The sequence below is a fragment of the Numenius arquata genome, chromosome W (assembly GCF_964106895.1).
Source record: "Numenius arquata chromosome W, bNumArq3.hap1.1, whole genome shotgun sequence".
NCBI lineage: Eukaryota > Metazoa > Chordata > Aves > Charadriiformes > Scolopacidae > Numenius > Numenius arquata.
This window is the reverse complement of record NC_133615.1, coordinates 12,933,198-12,949,391: the sequence shown is the minus strand read 5'-3', so window position 1 is coordinate 12,949,391 and position 16,194 is coordinate 12,933,198. Positions and strand designations below refer to the sequence as shown.

Here is a 16,194-nt window from a genome sequence, read left to right as displayed (position 1 = left end):
AAAAAATAGATAAGATTGAAACATACTGAATACATGCATCTCTCAAAGTGGCTATATTCTAGCCTTATAGATAAATTAAAAAAGTACACCCCTGCTAATAGGATGCAAACATGGCCTCAAATAGGCCATTACCTGTATTTAATATAGCTCATTACATTAAAAAGTTCAAGTCAGCTGTTCTCTCAAGATGGTGTCAAAAGATTGAAGAGCATAATATATTTATACTCAATATACAAAGGTGGTTGCACATACCTAGTGCCCTTTAATTATTCAATACTTTGAAGGCTTCTAGGCTTTGCCTCTGGTGACGAGTCCTGAAATGATCTGAATGAAAGTTTAAGTTGAAAATTGTTTTTTAATACACCATAAAAGCAAGTTATGTTTAAAAGAAAAATGTACACTGAACAACCTGAAGTACTCATTGAAACAACTGTACAAAACTATTATAAATACAGAAAAAAATAATGGTGGACTTAACTTCAAACAGAAGTAACGCTTGTTAATATGTAAAAACTTGCTTTGTTTTATTCTTCTACCAAGTAAGAATTTGAAGCAGTTCAGAACAAGTAAAATTCAAACCACCTCACAATGTTTACATTTAAAGTTCTTTTATACAGTGCAAATGTTTAAGACAGAGTAACTCCCCAGTGAAACCGGTGACACTACTTAGTACCAGTCTTCTGAAGATTTTTCTTTCAATAAGTCTATTTACACATTAAGCTAAAGGTTCGCTATACATACTTTGAAGTTTGCTGAATATCAGCAGAAAATTACGTGAACTAGCAGCAGTTGTATTACGAATATACGATTGTTACTTTAATGAATGCATAAAGTTTTCAAGACTGTATTCAGTGTCATACTGTTCTTGATCCCATAGTTCACCAAGGTTTTCGAGTACTGATTTCATTGATGCTTTCCCAGAAGAGGTAGAGGTATCTGCTTTTTCAGTTTTTCCATCCTTCACAAAAGAAAAAAAAAATCCATTAACATACAGAATAATATGTTCACAAATATACTGAGTTATTCTAGTCTGATGATTCTTTTTGTTAAGTATCAGCTCCTCCTGTTTTTCAGAGTTGCCTACTATTCATCATTCCAATTTCAAGTGTTCATCTGATTTAATTTTACATTTCAAGCAAAGCTTTTCCCTAAGCTCTATTTTTGGTAGGTATTTGTAAAAACGATTCTTTACCTTGTCAAGAGTGAACAGATCAAGAAGCTGTTCTGTTCCCATGCTCTGTAGGCTTGCATTTTCTTGGCTGATCACTGTATTTGCAATATTCATTTTGAACTTTTGAAGACCCATTATCTTCTCCTCAAGAGTTCCTCTGGTTATCAGGCGATACACATTAACAACACGTTTCTGAAGAAAAAGCACACTTAACTAAACAATATCATCTTAGGTATTCAAGAAAGCATAACCTTTTAGTATTCATCATGAACAGTCTGGAAGCAGTTTGGCTTGGAGTTACCCTTCAGCAGTTGTACTCAACAAGGCTGACTGATGTTAGATGAAAAGAATGAGACTGTGCTAGCATACAGTAGAGGCACCTGCATGCAGGAAGTCAGGAATTCACTGCTTTTTACAGCTGTAGGGGAGACTAACAGCAGTCACTCTTTCCTTGTCAGAGGAGGACAACCCTTGGGGCTTCCCCTCAGCTCCTTCTCTCAATTGCATCTCTTCTTCACTGAAGGGTGATTTTTCACTGGCCTCTCCTCAGCAGCTCAGGAAGACAGAAGAGAAGGCATACCAAGTTGGGCATAGGATAAGTACACACTTCAATATCTGACATATTTGCAAGAATGCAGTATTGGGTGGAAAGCCCCAGATGTCACTTATATGCTACAACCTTATCCAAATTCAAAGAAACAGGAGTTCAGCAAGGGAAAAAAATGGAAGAGTTTTTCACCTGCCCAATGCGATGTGCCCGATCCATGGCTTGCAGGTCTCTCATTGGGTTCCAGTCATGTTCCACAAATACTACTGTATCAGCCCCTGTTAAGTTAAGTCCCAATCCACCAACATGAGTGGTGAGCAAAAGAACATCTATAGATGGGTCATTATTAAACCTGCATACAAAAAAAAAGTTAAGGATGGTAAGTTTAATTTAAATAATGAATTTATGAACCTCAACTGCTTTGAGGCAGACAAAAGAACAATTTTGTACCATATAAATAATATAACATATATAAGGCCAACTGTAATGAGCTATGAAGGGATATGCTTACCGTGAAACAATGGAATGCCTCTGACCAGCAGGTATGCTGCCATCCAGTCGTAAATAAGTAACTGAAGGTAACTGAGGTCTCAGAAGGTCATGCTCCACTATATCCAACATACTTTTAAGTTGACAGAAGATAAGTACTCTGTGCTGGGCCACAACAGCTTCTGTACCACTTTCTGAAGATCCACCACTCCCCAAACCACAGTCTAGCAGTAGCTTAAAGTAAGAGCATTAAAGTGTATCAAAGTGATAGTAGATCTCATGTAAATATTGACATTGATGGACTATCAGAAGTAGAAATAAGAAAAACTACAGAAAGAAATCTATAAGTGACAGTCAGTTAAATGACATAATGCAAAGTTTGGCTTCACTGTCAAACCATGAAAAATTTAAGGAGTCAACAGAATAGTCATTTTCTTCATTTTCCTTTACTTACAATATAATTTAAGTATGTAATGCAACCTATCATTATCAAGCTAAGTCTCCTGTATAATAAATAGGAGAAAAAAATTTCTGTAATAAGAGGGACAGGAGTAAAACAAAAAAGGTTTTTGACAAGGCAGCAAAAATGTAAACATCATCACCTTGAGGCAAACTTGTGCTTCCCCCTCCTCCTTGAATTAACAGGAAAAATAGGGCATATACCTAAAAAATCCTTGTACTCTATTGCATTTGATACTTAACTAGTGGTTTAAAATCAGTGTTCATATTGATGGAGTCTTAAACAAAACCTTCTAAATTGTAACATCAATAGAGACATATTTAGGAAATTTAAGGCACAAAATGCAAGCCTACTTACTTGTTTTAAAGCAGACAGCTTAGGTGCATGTTGGATATCTCGAAGGGATGAATTATGAGCTGCAAGTTGCTCTGTAATTCTTTTATATTCTGGATGCTGGGTTGTTAACACTAACGCTGGATGGTTGCATAGCTTCCGTAAGTATTGCAATGCCTTTAATTATTTAGGAAATGAAGTTCAAAGAAATGGTTAGCAACGATGTAGTTACAGAAAAAGGATGAACAAAATTGACTGTAAGTAGAGGGGCCACTCAGCCACATTTCACAATTTGGACTTTAGGGTCTATTTTCATTAAAATAAAGTTGCACGTTTATATTAAGAAAACCTGCATTTCAAACTATATCCACTAACTGTTAGGACCATAATGATCTTGGTTTCTGTTGCAGGAACAGTGCAGAGACTATCATTTACCACACCTTCCTCTGTGTGTGATATAGTAGATAGGTTTGGAAGCTGTGCAGATCCTTTAAATGTTAGTGTTTCCTAGTAGCTGAGGCTTAACCTGCAATTCTGTAAGACCATAAACCTTCATACATTCAGATCTAACCTTAAGGAAACTGTGTTTTAGAATCTTAATTTTGTATTGTAACAACTGATGAGTTCAAAATTAGTTCCCTCTTGTTCTGAGGTTTTGCACTTTGGTCATCAGTTTTTAATTGATAGTAGTATCCATGATCCACAAAATAGCTGAACACTAGTTCAGCAGAACACATTAAAAAATTTGACAGTTTTATATGACTAAGACACAAAAACATAATTTGAGCACAACAGCTATACATCACATTCCAGGCAAGCTGATCCAAAAATCTAAATATTTTACTTATACATTTGTGGCCATATGATCTAAGTTAACTTTTCTGATTCTCATTTTTTAAATTCAGAAATACAGTTACCAGAAATTAAAGAACTAGGTAGTAAAAATTAGTGAAGAAATCTGTACCTGAAATACATGACCTGTAGCTTTAAGCTTCGGTTTTTCAGTTTCTTCATTCAGTGAAATTGAAGAAACTGTTTCATCAATATCACATTTGGCACGAGACTTGGCAAAATCTTCATAAAGCTGAACCTGTAGACCAGGCCCCAGACAAGAGAGTAAGTATGTTTCCCCGACAGAATAAAAGACAGTTATTTTTAGAATTTAGTTCCGAGTTAAAGTTCTGAATTAACATAAAGAAAGCTATTTTGTATGTAGCACAAGATCAACATTAACAGTGGAACCTCTTGCAATTTATTTTCTTTCCGCTTGGGAAGTATTCTTTAAAAAAATTTGCAGATGCTTAGATGTTCTTGTAGAATGATGCCAGAAATTAAGCTAAAGAAATGCACTATTGCAACAGGACTGAAATTAGCTCTGAAGCGTATACTGGAAAAACTTTTGAGCCCTGTGGTCCCATAGAGCATCAGAGCTGACATCAGATTGACCCAGGAATAGAGAAGTGGTTTCTTTGTGGTCTTAACTGTGCTGAAAAAATTAAGCTTCCAGTCACTTAAGCGTACCTGTAGAGGACTGAGAATACAGTAATAATCTTGAATAATTTTGGGTGGAAGATCTTGGAGTACATCCTCTTTCATTCTCCTTAGCAGGAATGGCAAAACTTGACGGTGCAGTGCTTCCATGGCAAGAACCCCTAAGTGAAGGCAACGGAATCAGTATTTTAGGGAAAAAACTATTTCAAAACATTCAGCCCCTCCCCAATCTCTTAGGTTGGCACTAACCACACTTTCTCTTTTCATTAGCAGTTCTCACAGTTTTCAGGAAGAAAACAGAAAACTAAGACTAGATGTTTGATCCTTACCAGCCTCTTGTTCTCAACTGGAGCTCTGGGCATCTCTACTTGCCAGTATTGGTTTGCCATAACGAGCTGCAAATTGGTGTTCGGTGCCCAAAAATCCTGGCATAAGGAAGTCAAACAACGACCACAACTCTAAGACGTTGTTCTGTACGTGAAAGAAACATTTGTTAAATTACAACAATTCTTTACTTTTGAAAATAAGTTATCAGAAACATTTCCATACATATTTAACACTATCTGTAAAACACTACAAACATAACACTTCAACATATTTTTGAGCTCCTGGAACTTGGTGGCTCTTTCATCAACTTAAGTTACAGGAAGTAACTGCAGTATATGCACAGTAACTGTTAAGTATATGCACTTTAAGATAGAAATGGACTTTCTACTGTGTCTGATATGTTAAGTCACACCCTGAGTTCTTCTGGACAACAAAACTCAGGGGATGCCAGTGGTCTTAGTCCTGGATGAGACAGATACTCCACAGACAAATCATTCTGGACAAACCCCTAAATCTGGAGTTCTCAGAGTCAAGTTTCTTGCTAATTTCACTAGAGGCATAAGGAAATGCTCTCTCCCTTTCCCTGCCCGCTACATAAAGAAAAAGTGTTAGAGAAAGTCTCGTTGCAAACTTTTGAGCCCCATTAGTATCACAGATCCTGCACCCATTCCCCTATATGTGGGTATACTGGGAAAGGAAAAAGAGGTAGTTTCAAGCATTTAGCAATGAAAAGCTTTTTTACAACATGTACTTTGAACAAGATAAAATTGTGCTCTGTTAAAAAGCACAATAAAATGGCCTGCAAAGTAGATCTCTCTTGCTCGTTTTCTACTACTTACCCAACTCCTTAGGAAAAAAGAAAGCGGTTACCTGGATAGGTGTCCCAGAAAGAATTATCCTGTAATTGGCAGTCAGCTGTTTTACTGCTTTTGACAGCTTTGTTTTTCCATTTTTTATTACATGGCCTTCATCAAGAATGCAGTAATTAAACTTAATATTTCTAGAAAAGAAGAACATAGACTTAAGTAGCACTTAAAATTCTAAGCTATTACAAACCTCAGAAAATAAACTAATTCTTACCTGAAGAAGTCGATGTCGTTTCTCACAACATCATATGAAGCCACTATGAGATTGTGTCTTTTCACCTGATGTTGTAATCTTAATTAAAAAAGAGAGGAGATCATAACTCAAGTGCTCCTTACATATGTTATTATTTCAGCCTTTAAAGGTACCACGTTTCACCATGCCTACAAACTATGCTTCAGTAGTAAAGTGAATTACAAAATTCTGTGTGTGGAATTTTACTTTATCCAAGTCATAAATGCGAAGTGCATTACCTTGCTCTCTCCGTTGGAGGTCCTGTATAGTGCAAAGGATTAAGATACTCTTTTGAGCAAAATTTGCCCACTTCATCCACCCAGTGTCCTGTGAGCGTAGGAGGGCACACCACCAAGGAGGGAAGAGGAACGCTGTCCACCAGTTTTGTTCTTGCATATTCCTGAGCTCTTTAAGAATATCAAAATAAGTTCCAAAAAACTGTTTTTCACAGAATAGTTGAGGTTAGAAGGGACCTCTGAAGGTCATCTGGTCCAGCCCCCCCCCGCTGAAGCAAAGCCATCTACAGACAGTTGCCCAGGATTATGTCCAGAGTCATTACCATAGATAAAACCTATCATTAAAGTCTTTAAGATAGAATGTTATTTGTTTAAGCTTGCCTGAGGCAATGATCACCTGCAAGAATGCAAATGGATTGTAAAGTTTTTCCTAAACCCATGTCATCACACAGAATTCCATGAAGTTTGTATTTATTGAGAAACGCCAGCCAGTTCACTCCATCCTGAAATCAGAAAATAAAAAGAGCGCCTCAGAAGTAATAACTAGCTTTTGGCTAGTTAAGTGTCAGTTCAGACATCTGTATGTTCTTTCATCCATCACTGCCAAACTATGAGCTTGTTTCCCACCATAAATGCATTTTTTTTGTGGTTGGACTTGATCTCAAAGGTCCCTTCCAACCAAGAGGATTCTGTGGTTCTGTGATCCACTATAGCCCATTCAATCAAAGCAGAGGGGGGGGAAATGGGAGAAACATAAGCAGCCAAACAGTGCACTGAGGCCTGGCTTTATAGTGGTGAGCTCCAACAGTCAGCTTAAGCAAGGCACAGCCCATTCACCATTCCCTGAGAAAAATTATAGAATCCAGAGAGAAGAAAAAAAAAAATGTGTTCAAAGAAAAACAGTATAAATGGCATACATTATTTATTCTTCCTTACCCAAGAGTCTAAGATACATACTACACAGCTAAAATCAAAACAAAACCCCACAAGCAAAAAAACCAAGCACCTGAACAACTCCTAACCCTCCATAAAATCCTATCAGACTTACTGGTCTTTTATTTTAAAAGTGTAAGCTGTTACCTGTTGGTATTTTCTGAGCTCTGCTTTGATTGGTACTGGAATTTTATAGTTTTCCAGTTTTTTTCCATCCAACAATTATTCCAGAAAGTGATGTTCTTTGGCTTTCATTCGGATTAATTCTTCAGACATGTTTGGTGGATCTGGTATACCAGCCTAGGATAATACTTTTAAAGTAGCAATGTAAGGGCTACGGTAATTTTCACACAGACGATAAGAAATAAAGCCTCATACTAGCTTAGACATTTTGCAGATCTTTGCCATCTGTTTGTCAATCGTCTCAATTGTATAAATCCAAACTCAGTGCTGTACTTGCATTGTACTTGCATCTGATTCCTTGCAGATCAACTCATCCAGAGCTGTAGGGGGCAAAAGACAAACTCTGCCCCAAAGGACACACTGAAAAGCTTGACACAATTGCACAGAAGAGGGGAAATTCTAGTCATCCTTGTAAGATTTTACAAAGACTAAGCTCTTCTACCTCTAATCAGAGTTTATCTGGCTGGCTAGAGAATTCTTGGACACCCATTTCTCCTTAGCCACAGCCTACCATCCAAAATTAGATGGATTTTTCTCCTACAGGTATTAGGAGAATTAGATCTAAAGTGATACTGAAATCCATAGGATGAATTCGAGCAGTTAAGAACCACTGGGAGAAAAAAATCCTTAACTCCTCCGAGTTTGTAGCAGCAGACCTTGGCTTCCTAAGTACTTTCCAAACCAGGCCAGAAGCCCAAAAAAGCTATCTGGGGATAAATACGCTCAGGTGTTCTTGCTTGCTAATAATATACAGTAGCAAAAGAGGCACTAATAGTTTCCATCATCACATCTGTCATCCCAGTTTTCTGGGCCACCACCATCTTTAGTTAGCTTTACTTCAAAACCCAAGTTACTAATCACTTAGGGAGGTCTCCTGGCTGAGAAGAAAAACTCTTATTGAATAATTCCACCATGTACATGGTTAATAAGGAATGGGGAAAACTAACCCAGATTTCAGATGTTAGAAGTGCTCCAATATGGTATTTAAGTACGTATATATACACAGACAACAGACTATTTCTTCAACTGCTCTTCCTACCCTCCCTTTTAAAAGAACATGTCTAAAAAGTGAATACCATACCATTAAATTGGTTTAAGTATATGGTCAACTTGCAGCATCACTGCTTATAAATAAAACAGGACAGATTAAGCTGAACCATTTATCTTACAATACTTTCAGTCATATTTTTCATTTTTATGGTTGAATGAATAATGAAATTGAGAATAAAGATACAGGAAATTGAGCATAGCTAAGTTCTCCCAATTTATGTATTGCTATTGTTTCCAATTCTCACAATTAGAAACCAATACAAAAATACAGATTAGAAACTCCAGCCTTACTCAGATCCCTATCACTTTTACTTATCCAGCAGCTGAATTCAGGTCTTGCTTTTTAGGTAGTACATAAAATATCAGCAATAAACAAAAAACACTAGATAGACACTTTGTTTTGTTACAGAACTAAGTCATGCTTCAGGGATATGAAATTCAAAGAGTGGAAAGTGGTTTTTTGATGTTTTAATAATACCACTATAACTACTGAAAAAGCGTAAGAGTTTGTCTTATGAAATATCTGCAAGACTACCCTAAAAAGTCCTCCCATCTAAAAAAGTAAAACTGTATCCATAAAACACCACTCCATAAGTTGGTTTTTTTTCATAGAAAGCATGTGTGAAACTTCGTCTATGAAAACTTTATCAAGTTATTTCAATCTCAATTTTGCCATCCCTGGAAACAGTCAAGGTCAGGATGGATGGGGCTCTAAGCAACGCGATCTAGTTGAAGATGCTTATTGCAGGGGGGGTTTGACTAGACAACCTTTAAAGGTCCCTTCCAACGCAAACTATTCTACGATTCAAAAAAAGGACTCCTTAATAAAGTATTTCCCCATAAAAACATACATTTCCCTAGTCCCTATCAACTTACCCCCTGCTCTTTCTACTGAGGTGACTAACCCCTCTACATTTATCAATTTAAATTCCTTGTTTGGCCTAACATTTAAAATTGCTAGCATTCAAAAGATGGTCCCACGACAACACTGGTATTTTCTCTCATATCTACTTTACTCTAAGTTTGCATATTTAATATAGTTCAATATCCGATATTGAACTTCCTTAACTAGAAAGGGAAGTCCTAAGGGAGTTCTTGAGTAACTATGGAAAAGAAATATGAACTTACTGTGCATATGTATGCAATTAATAAAACAAGTATTCTACATTTTTAAGAAATGCTCACTAAATTCTATTAAAGTAGCTGTAAAGAAAAAAAATATCTAAGCTGTATGTATTCCATAGGACTCTATTGAGATGCACATGAAGAGCAATGGAATGAACAGCAGCATGCCAGAAATTTTTTTCTACTTTGTTCATTTTCAACTTGTTGATCGTTTCAGCATGAGCATGTAGAAAGTGCTCCATTTAAGGCAGATTGCTAGTTACCAGATTCTAAGACTCTATTACACTAAGTTAAAAAAAAAAACGAGATAAAATATACTAAACCCATTAAACTGACTTTTCTTTTTCATTAGAAACACAAACAAATCGTGAACTGTCTTCTATTACCGTCTGGTGGTGAAAATAAGTTACTTGGAAGCCTCGTAGTCCTTGAAGTGCAATATTAAGCAGTGTCTGAGGTATGCAAGTTTTAGTAGAAGTGAAAAACTGAAGCAAATTAATCACTGATTAAATACTACTGGATCATAATACATGTAATATTTTGCCCAAAGCTGTAGGGTGGGGCTTTTTGATTTTAAGAACTAGGAATAAGTAACTGTACTCATCTTCACACTATTTCTATTACTCCTTTTTTATGCAGTTCTCCTCACCACATAACACAACACACATACCTAAGGAGAGCACACATATAACTCCTAAGATTTTTGAGCCAAAACTAGGAGAAGCAGAATTACACACAAAATTAATGAATATACACTTTTAACTTAATGTACACAGTTGAAATGAGAAATTTTACTGTAACATTAATTTAGATAAAGATTAGTAACAGATAGTCCAATTTTACATTATAAAGGACACATCTTCAATTATCTGATAATGGTCTCAACATCTGTTTAGCACTTAATAAGCCAGAAGCTTGGACTTTGTGGTTGGTGAAAAAGCGGACACAGGACAGTTCACATACTCAACATACTTACAACTTGAGCTTACCTCAAGAGGCATTAGTCTAATTAGCGTTGCAAAGCACTGAGTGGCCATAAAACGTACACTGTCTGTCTGATCGCTCATTCTACCCAGAACCGGAACCACTAGAAGAACAATGTATGGAATGATACCAACATCCAGCTGCTCCATTACACCTGGATCAGTTATTAAGGAAATAGTTTTTCCCAGTTCAAGACTGTCTGACATCAATATGTACCTGGCAGATTTCACACTCAATAGACAGAAAGTCATTACTACATCAGATGACAAAGATCTATACTAACAAACCAATGGGAAAAAAAAAAAGTCTGATCTACCCAGTTACATTCAGCCCAGTGAATTCCATGGTTTGAGACACTGAATTACCTCCACCAAAACTTCATTCGATAGTTAAAATAAAGGCAATGTAAAGTTTCTTCTGTTTCTTCTCTACACAGGAGAAAAATAGCTTAACAATTTATTTCATTCCTCCATTTTTTCAAGCAACAGTTTTTGTTCCCCTAAATTATGCAACTGCAAAGAGGTTTCCGCCTTTTTGAATACTCAAGCAAGGATACATGCAAGTGCTTCAATTGCACCTTCTTGTTTGGTGTTGTTGTCTATTGCTCCCAACCACGGCAGAACTTTCTCTAGAAAGATATTCATTGTTTCCATGGTAGCTATTTTGCTCATAACACCTACACAACGAGCAGCCATGTGTCTCACTGCAGTGCTGGGATGTTGAAGGCACATATAGAGATGAGACAAATGCTGTATTAACTGAATAGAAGAGGGTGGAGAGAAAAAAAGACGTTAATATGAATTATAAACAAATTACTGATTTATTTTTGAAGTAAACAGTCTTTTGAAGTCACTGTTGCCTCCTAAAGAATGCGTGAAATGGCTCCTTCAGAAGATCCAATTGTTTCAAACCAAAAAATTGTTTCGAACAGAAAAGTTGTTTCAGGAGAAAAGACAATTGAACTTTGAACACATTGCTCCACAATACAGTTAAAATTCAGAGAGTAATAAAATGTTTAGGGTTTTAGTCAAAATGCAAATTAAAGCCCTTGATAATTAAGGAAGTGTTTCACACTGGAAAAATACTAGATACTCAGAACTTTTTTTTATTATTTAAAAAAAATTATTGCTTAAATACAGATACATCGATTAAAGAATTCCTTCCAGCTATCAAATCTGTCCTAGACTCATTACATTTATGTTTAGGCAGATAAAGTATACATGTTGGCAGTCTTATTAACTCTGTGTGACAAGGACAACACACAGAAGGAAATTCACATCTTCCCAAGTACATATATACCTTTTTTTCCATGACCACAAATACCTTTTTATGTCAGATATTAGACGGTCACATTTTTCCTAGTGTGGAAAGCCCCTAAATATTACCTTTGATGAACCAGTTCTACTCTCCTTGACCTTCTATGATTTTTTTGTTCTTTTTGAAGTCTGTGTACAGTATTGGCACCCCCAAAACCATCTACACAATAACTACACATTATATGTATATCTATATATGCAAAATACATACATATAAAAATGTCTTTTCATGGCATATGCTAAATTAACTCAAAATTCCTTCAGTATTTTATTAAAATATGTAAGAAACAATTCCATGTGTGCCATAGGAATCTCTTCCATCTGCTGAGAATTCTACAGCCACTCCTTCTGCCAATTCTTTCCGGACAGAGTTCTGGCCTACTTATTCCCTACATGGGAGCCTTTTCATGTATTTTTATCACCCTGTTTCCTTTCTCTATGCCTCTTCCAGTGCTACTGTATTTATGCTGAACTATGGCACTGGAGGCTGGCTGGCTAGCACTGGAGGCTGCATTGAGATGCACGAATAATAGTGACTTTCTTGTGCTGTCTCTTTCTTAACTTTCTATTTTTTTAACCAGTACTTTATATTCAGTTGATACTTTCACAGAAGTATCCTAACTCCAGGATCTCTCTCCTGAGTAGAGATAGTCAGTTCAGAGCCTACTGCTGCATATGAGATGTTAAGTTTTTTTACTTGAAGTGTTGAGTAAAAAGAAATAATTAAAAAAATGAATCTAATCCAGTCTACTTGGGGGTAACTGAAGTCTCCCATAATTTTTGCATTCCCCGCACAGGGAGTCAGTCTGTTCTCCAGGTTTAGGAAATCTAGAATTAGAATAAAGCAAGAGTTGAGATGTTGATTTCAATGTAACGCAATAGCATAAATACTGTCATAATTCAAACTTTGGACACAATCTTGTTTGGGCATCTCATTCAGAAAAGGGTAGGCCAAGTCTAAATTGTAGGTAGGTGTTTGCTTTTGTGGTTTATCCTACAACCCACAAAAACAAATACAGAATGTAACACCCGACAGGACACAGGGAAGAAATAGCTTTGAAGCATACATAACAGCTTAACTGCTGAAAATAGAAGGCTATGTCTTCAGTTTATCAAGACTAGGATACAGGACTTGGAGAACAGGCAGGATAGCAAGTGCAATAAAAACACGATTTGAGCAAAGTTAAAAAAACATCTAAAAAGAAACCTTAAAACACAGATTTAAAACAGTGGCAATGAACAGACTTAATTGCTTCATACAAAAGCTGCTTTGGAATGTGATTACCAGAGGATGTAGCTGAGTATCCATTGAAGCTGCTGCTGTTTCAAAAACCTGTAAAGAATTTACTAGCTCCTGGGCAGGAGCATCTCCTTTTTCCAGTAAGGACTTTCGATCTGTTAAAAACAGAAAAGGTGTTCAGTTTAGGACTGACATACTGCACCCAGCCTACCAGCCCCACCCCCCTCCCCAGGTTAAATCAGAAGTGTAATTACCAAAATTACTTATGTGAATGTTGTTCCTTAATGAACCAACCATAGCATCCCAGAGATGTGGCAATCCTGTTGCCATTTCAGCACCAAAATGTTTAGCTATAGTTGATAAGGCAAATTCAGCTCCTCTTCTCTGTACAACATAAGGTTTCTGAGCCTAGAATTAAACAATTTAACAAAGTAGTGAGGACAGATACATTTAAGAATAACAATTATTTTCAAGGCGACTCCCATTGTTATATAGGCATTCAATTCTGATTGTGTTTATAGCTACCTACAACACATTTGCAGGTTTTTTTTCTTTGTAAGTTAGCTTTTTTTTTTTTAACATGGGTAAAAAATGAAGACTATTTAAATCCTATACATATTGGGACATGGCTGTTGCCGACACAGGTCCCTCTTCAACAAGAGGTTTTTCAACGAATTCTTGCTCCAGAACCTGAGATATTGCCAACATAGGGGACACCAGGAACAGTAGCATGCTCAAAAAGCTTCCCAAAAGCAATACTTGATTTGTTATTAATCCTCTTCTCTTGCTCCCACCCTTTTCAGAAAGTGGCATTGATAAAAATCACTTTAACAATTAAGAACAGAATCCACAGGTATCACAGGCCTGATTAGGGTCTTACTAAACCATGCTGAATAAAACAGTAACAAGAAAATTTAGCATATGAGGTGTGGAAGTCACATGAATATCCTAAAGCCAGTCGTATTTCAAATACTGTTTGTAATGCTTCAGAGATTGTACTGGCATCAAGACGACCACATTAAAATGGGTAACGGGACACAGTCACAGCACAGTTTGTGGAAATCCATTTGCACGGGTTTATATTGAAACATTCATATCCCGTGCTAAATGTATGATATTTCAGGAATATTAATTTTCTTAATGACACACTGAAGATTTAGGACTTCATATAATCATCAACTAACATATGCTGCTTGCATCACAAAATTTTACATCAACCCAGTTATCTCATGAAAAGATCCTGGACATCCCTATTATAATTCTATCAACTCCGGTGAATTCAAACTGATGGAAGGGAGCACTGGATGTACAAGTTGCAAATGCAAGTTTTTGAACTTTACCTCATCAAGTTCTGTAGGAATGCTTCCACTACTGCCAGTGGGGAGATCTGCAATTGGGGCTTTCAGAGCTTTTGGAGTAGGACCTTGCCGACTTGTGATGGCAAAAGCAGCTTTCTGATGTCTGTAAAGTGTAATTATTCCCCTGTACTTCGTAACTGTATGATGCATCCCATCTTTATCAGAGTTGGGCCCTAAAGGAAAAGGGAGAATAGTTGACAATGATTTAAACTGCAGTTTAAAATGTAGGAGGAAGTGACAGCTTCCTACAAGTCATCTGCAGATCTCAATGTGCTTTAAAAAAACCCCACAGGTATCATGGTCCTCAAGGATAGAAAAATTTAAGTAGAGTAGAGTTACTCTGTTAAGAGCACATTACAGACTCAGGAAAAAAAAAAATCTAAGTGTGCAAATTGCCATAAATTCTTATTCAGCAAGAAATACAGGTAACAAAGCTTCAGTCACATAAAAATTAATTGTGCAAACTTTTTATAAGTAAACCAGCACATTATGTTCTAAATTTTATACAAACTTATGTTCTGTGTCCTTTACAAACAGTTCAAGACTTCTATTGTGATACAATAGCAGATGCCATCGGTATCTTTGGATTTGTTGATATTTCTTCTTATGCCAATCAGCTTAATTTTCAATCAGATATGAATGTTATTCTACTCTGAGACAAAGGAGGTCACATTGATTAGGTAAAACGTATAATGGTCAAACCTTAAAGCACGTTGAAATCTTTGAGTATTAAGGTCTTAATTTGTGTTGTTCATTCAATCCTTACATTTTTAGCAAGTGATAGTCATTTAAAGAAAATCCATAGAGTCAGAGAATGGCTCAGGTTGAAAGGGACCTTAAAGATCCTCTCATTCTGACCCCCCTGCCGCGGGCAGGGACACCTCCCACTACACCAGGTTGCTCAGAGCTCCATCCAGCCTGGCCTTGACTCTCCTTTCCAACACTGACCTCATCTGTTGTTATCTTACTATTAGCCTATGAACATAACACAAGTCAGACTTTTTTCTAACAGGCTACTCTAATTTCCATACTGATTCAATTTCGACGAAGTGCTTCATAACACAAGTAAATGAAATGTGATCAGAAGTAGATAATTGAACAAGAGTAAATAATTGAAAATTGGAACAAAAGTCTTTTATACATGAAGTTTCTGAAAGCTATACACATTAGTTACGCACAGCGTGTAATTTAAGATATCTAAATGAAATTACTAATAAATGAAGACTCAGTTGCTGGCATTTTAAAATCACCGAAAACAAGACTCAGTCAAACATTCATTTTAACAGTTCAGAGACAAGCAGACATTTTAAGAATCCTGGCAATATTTTGGGTATTATACCTTTTGAGTTTTCATGGCTACTCTGAGGCTGTGCAGGACATGCTGCTAGTGGGGTAAGATGTGGATCCACACAGAGGGAGTTGCAGAGATTTTTTATGATCTTTGAGTTGGGACAAGGAGACCTTGTTGTACACTGCTGAAGTGACTTTGCTATACATGTTTTTGATAGCTTCCATTAAGGGTTTTATAACAGGATTTAGTTTTTCTGGAAGTTGATGCAAGTTCACAACTGCACATGCAGCAAACATATGGACTCGCAGATGCAACATTTGCCATTCTTGATTTGTCTCTGTAACAGTCATTTGGACTTGTTGACGTTTACTGTCCAACTGCTGTAGAATTTTAGGATTCAAAGTAAAGGATGATGTCACTTCATTGAAAACAGAAGTAACCTAATGAAAAGGAAAAAAGAATTACAAATCTATTTCATTTACTGTAAAAATGAGTTATCCTCCAGAAAACATGGTTTTCATGGCAGAACATGAATCACTTCACCAGGTATTATCATCTCCAT

The 16,194-nt window shown here is 36.5% G+C and overlaps 1 pseudogene; it reads right to left on the bottom strand.

The window, feature by feature from the left end:
- Nucleotides 1-811: 811 nt before the first annotated feature.
- LOC141476780 (TATA-binding protein-associated factor 172-like) lies at nucleotides 812-16,194 on the bottom strand (annotated as a pseudogene).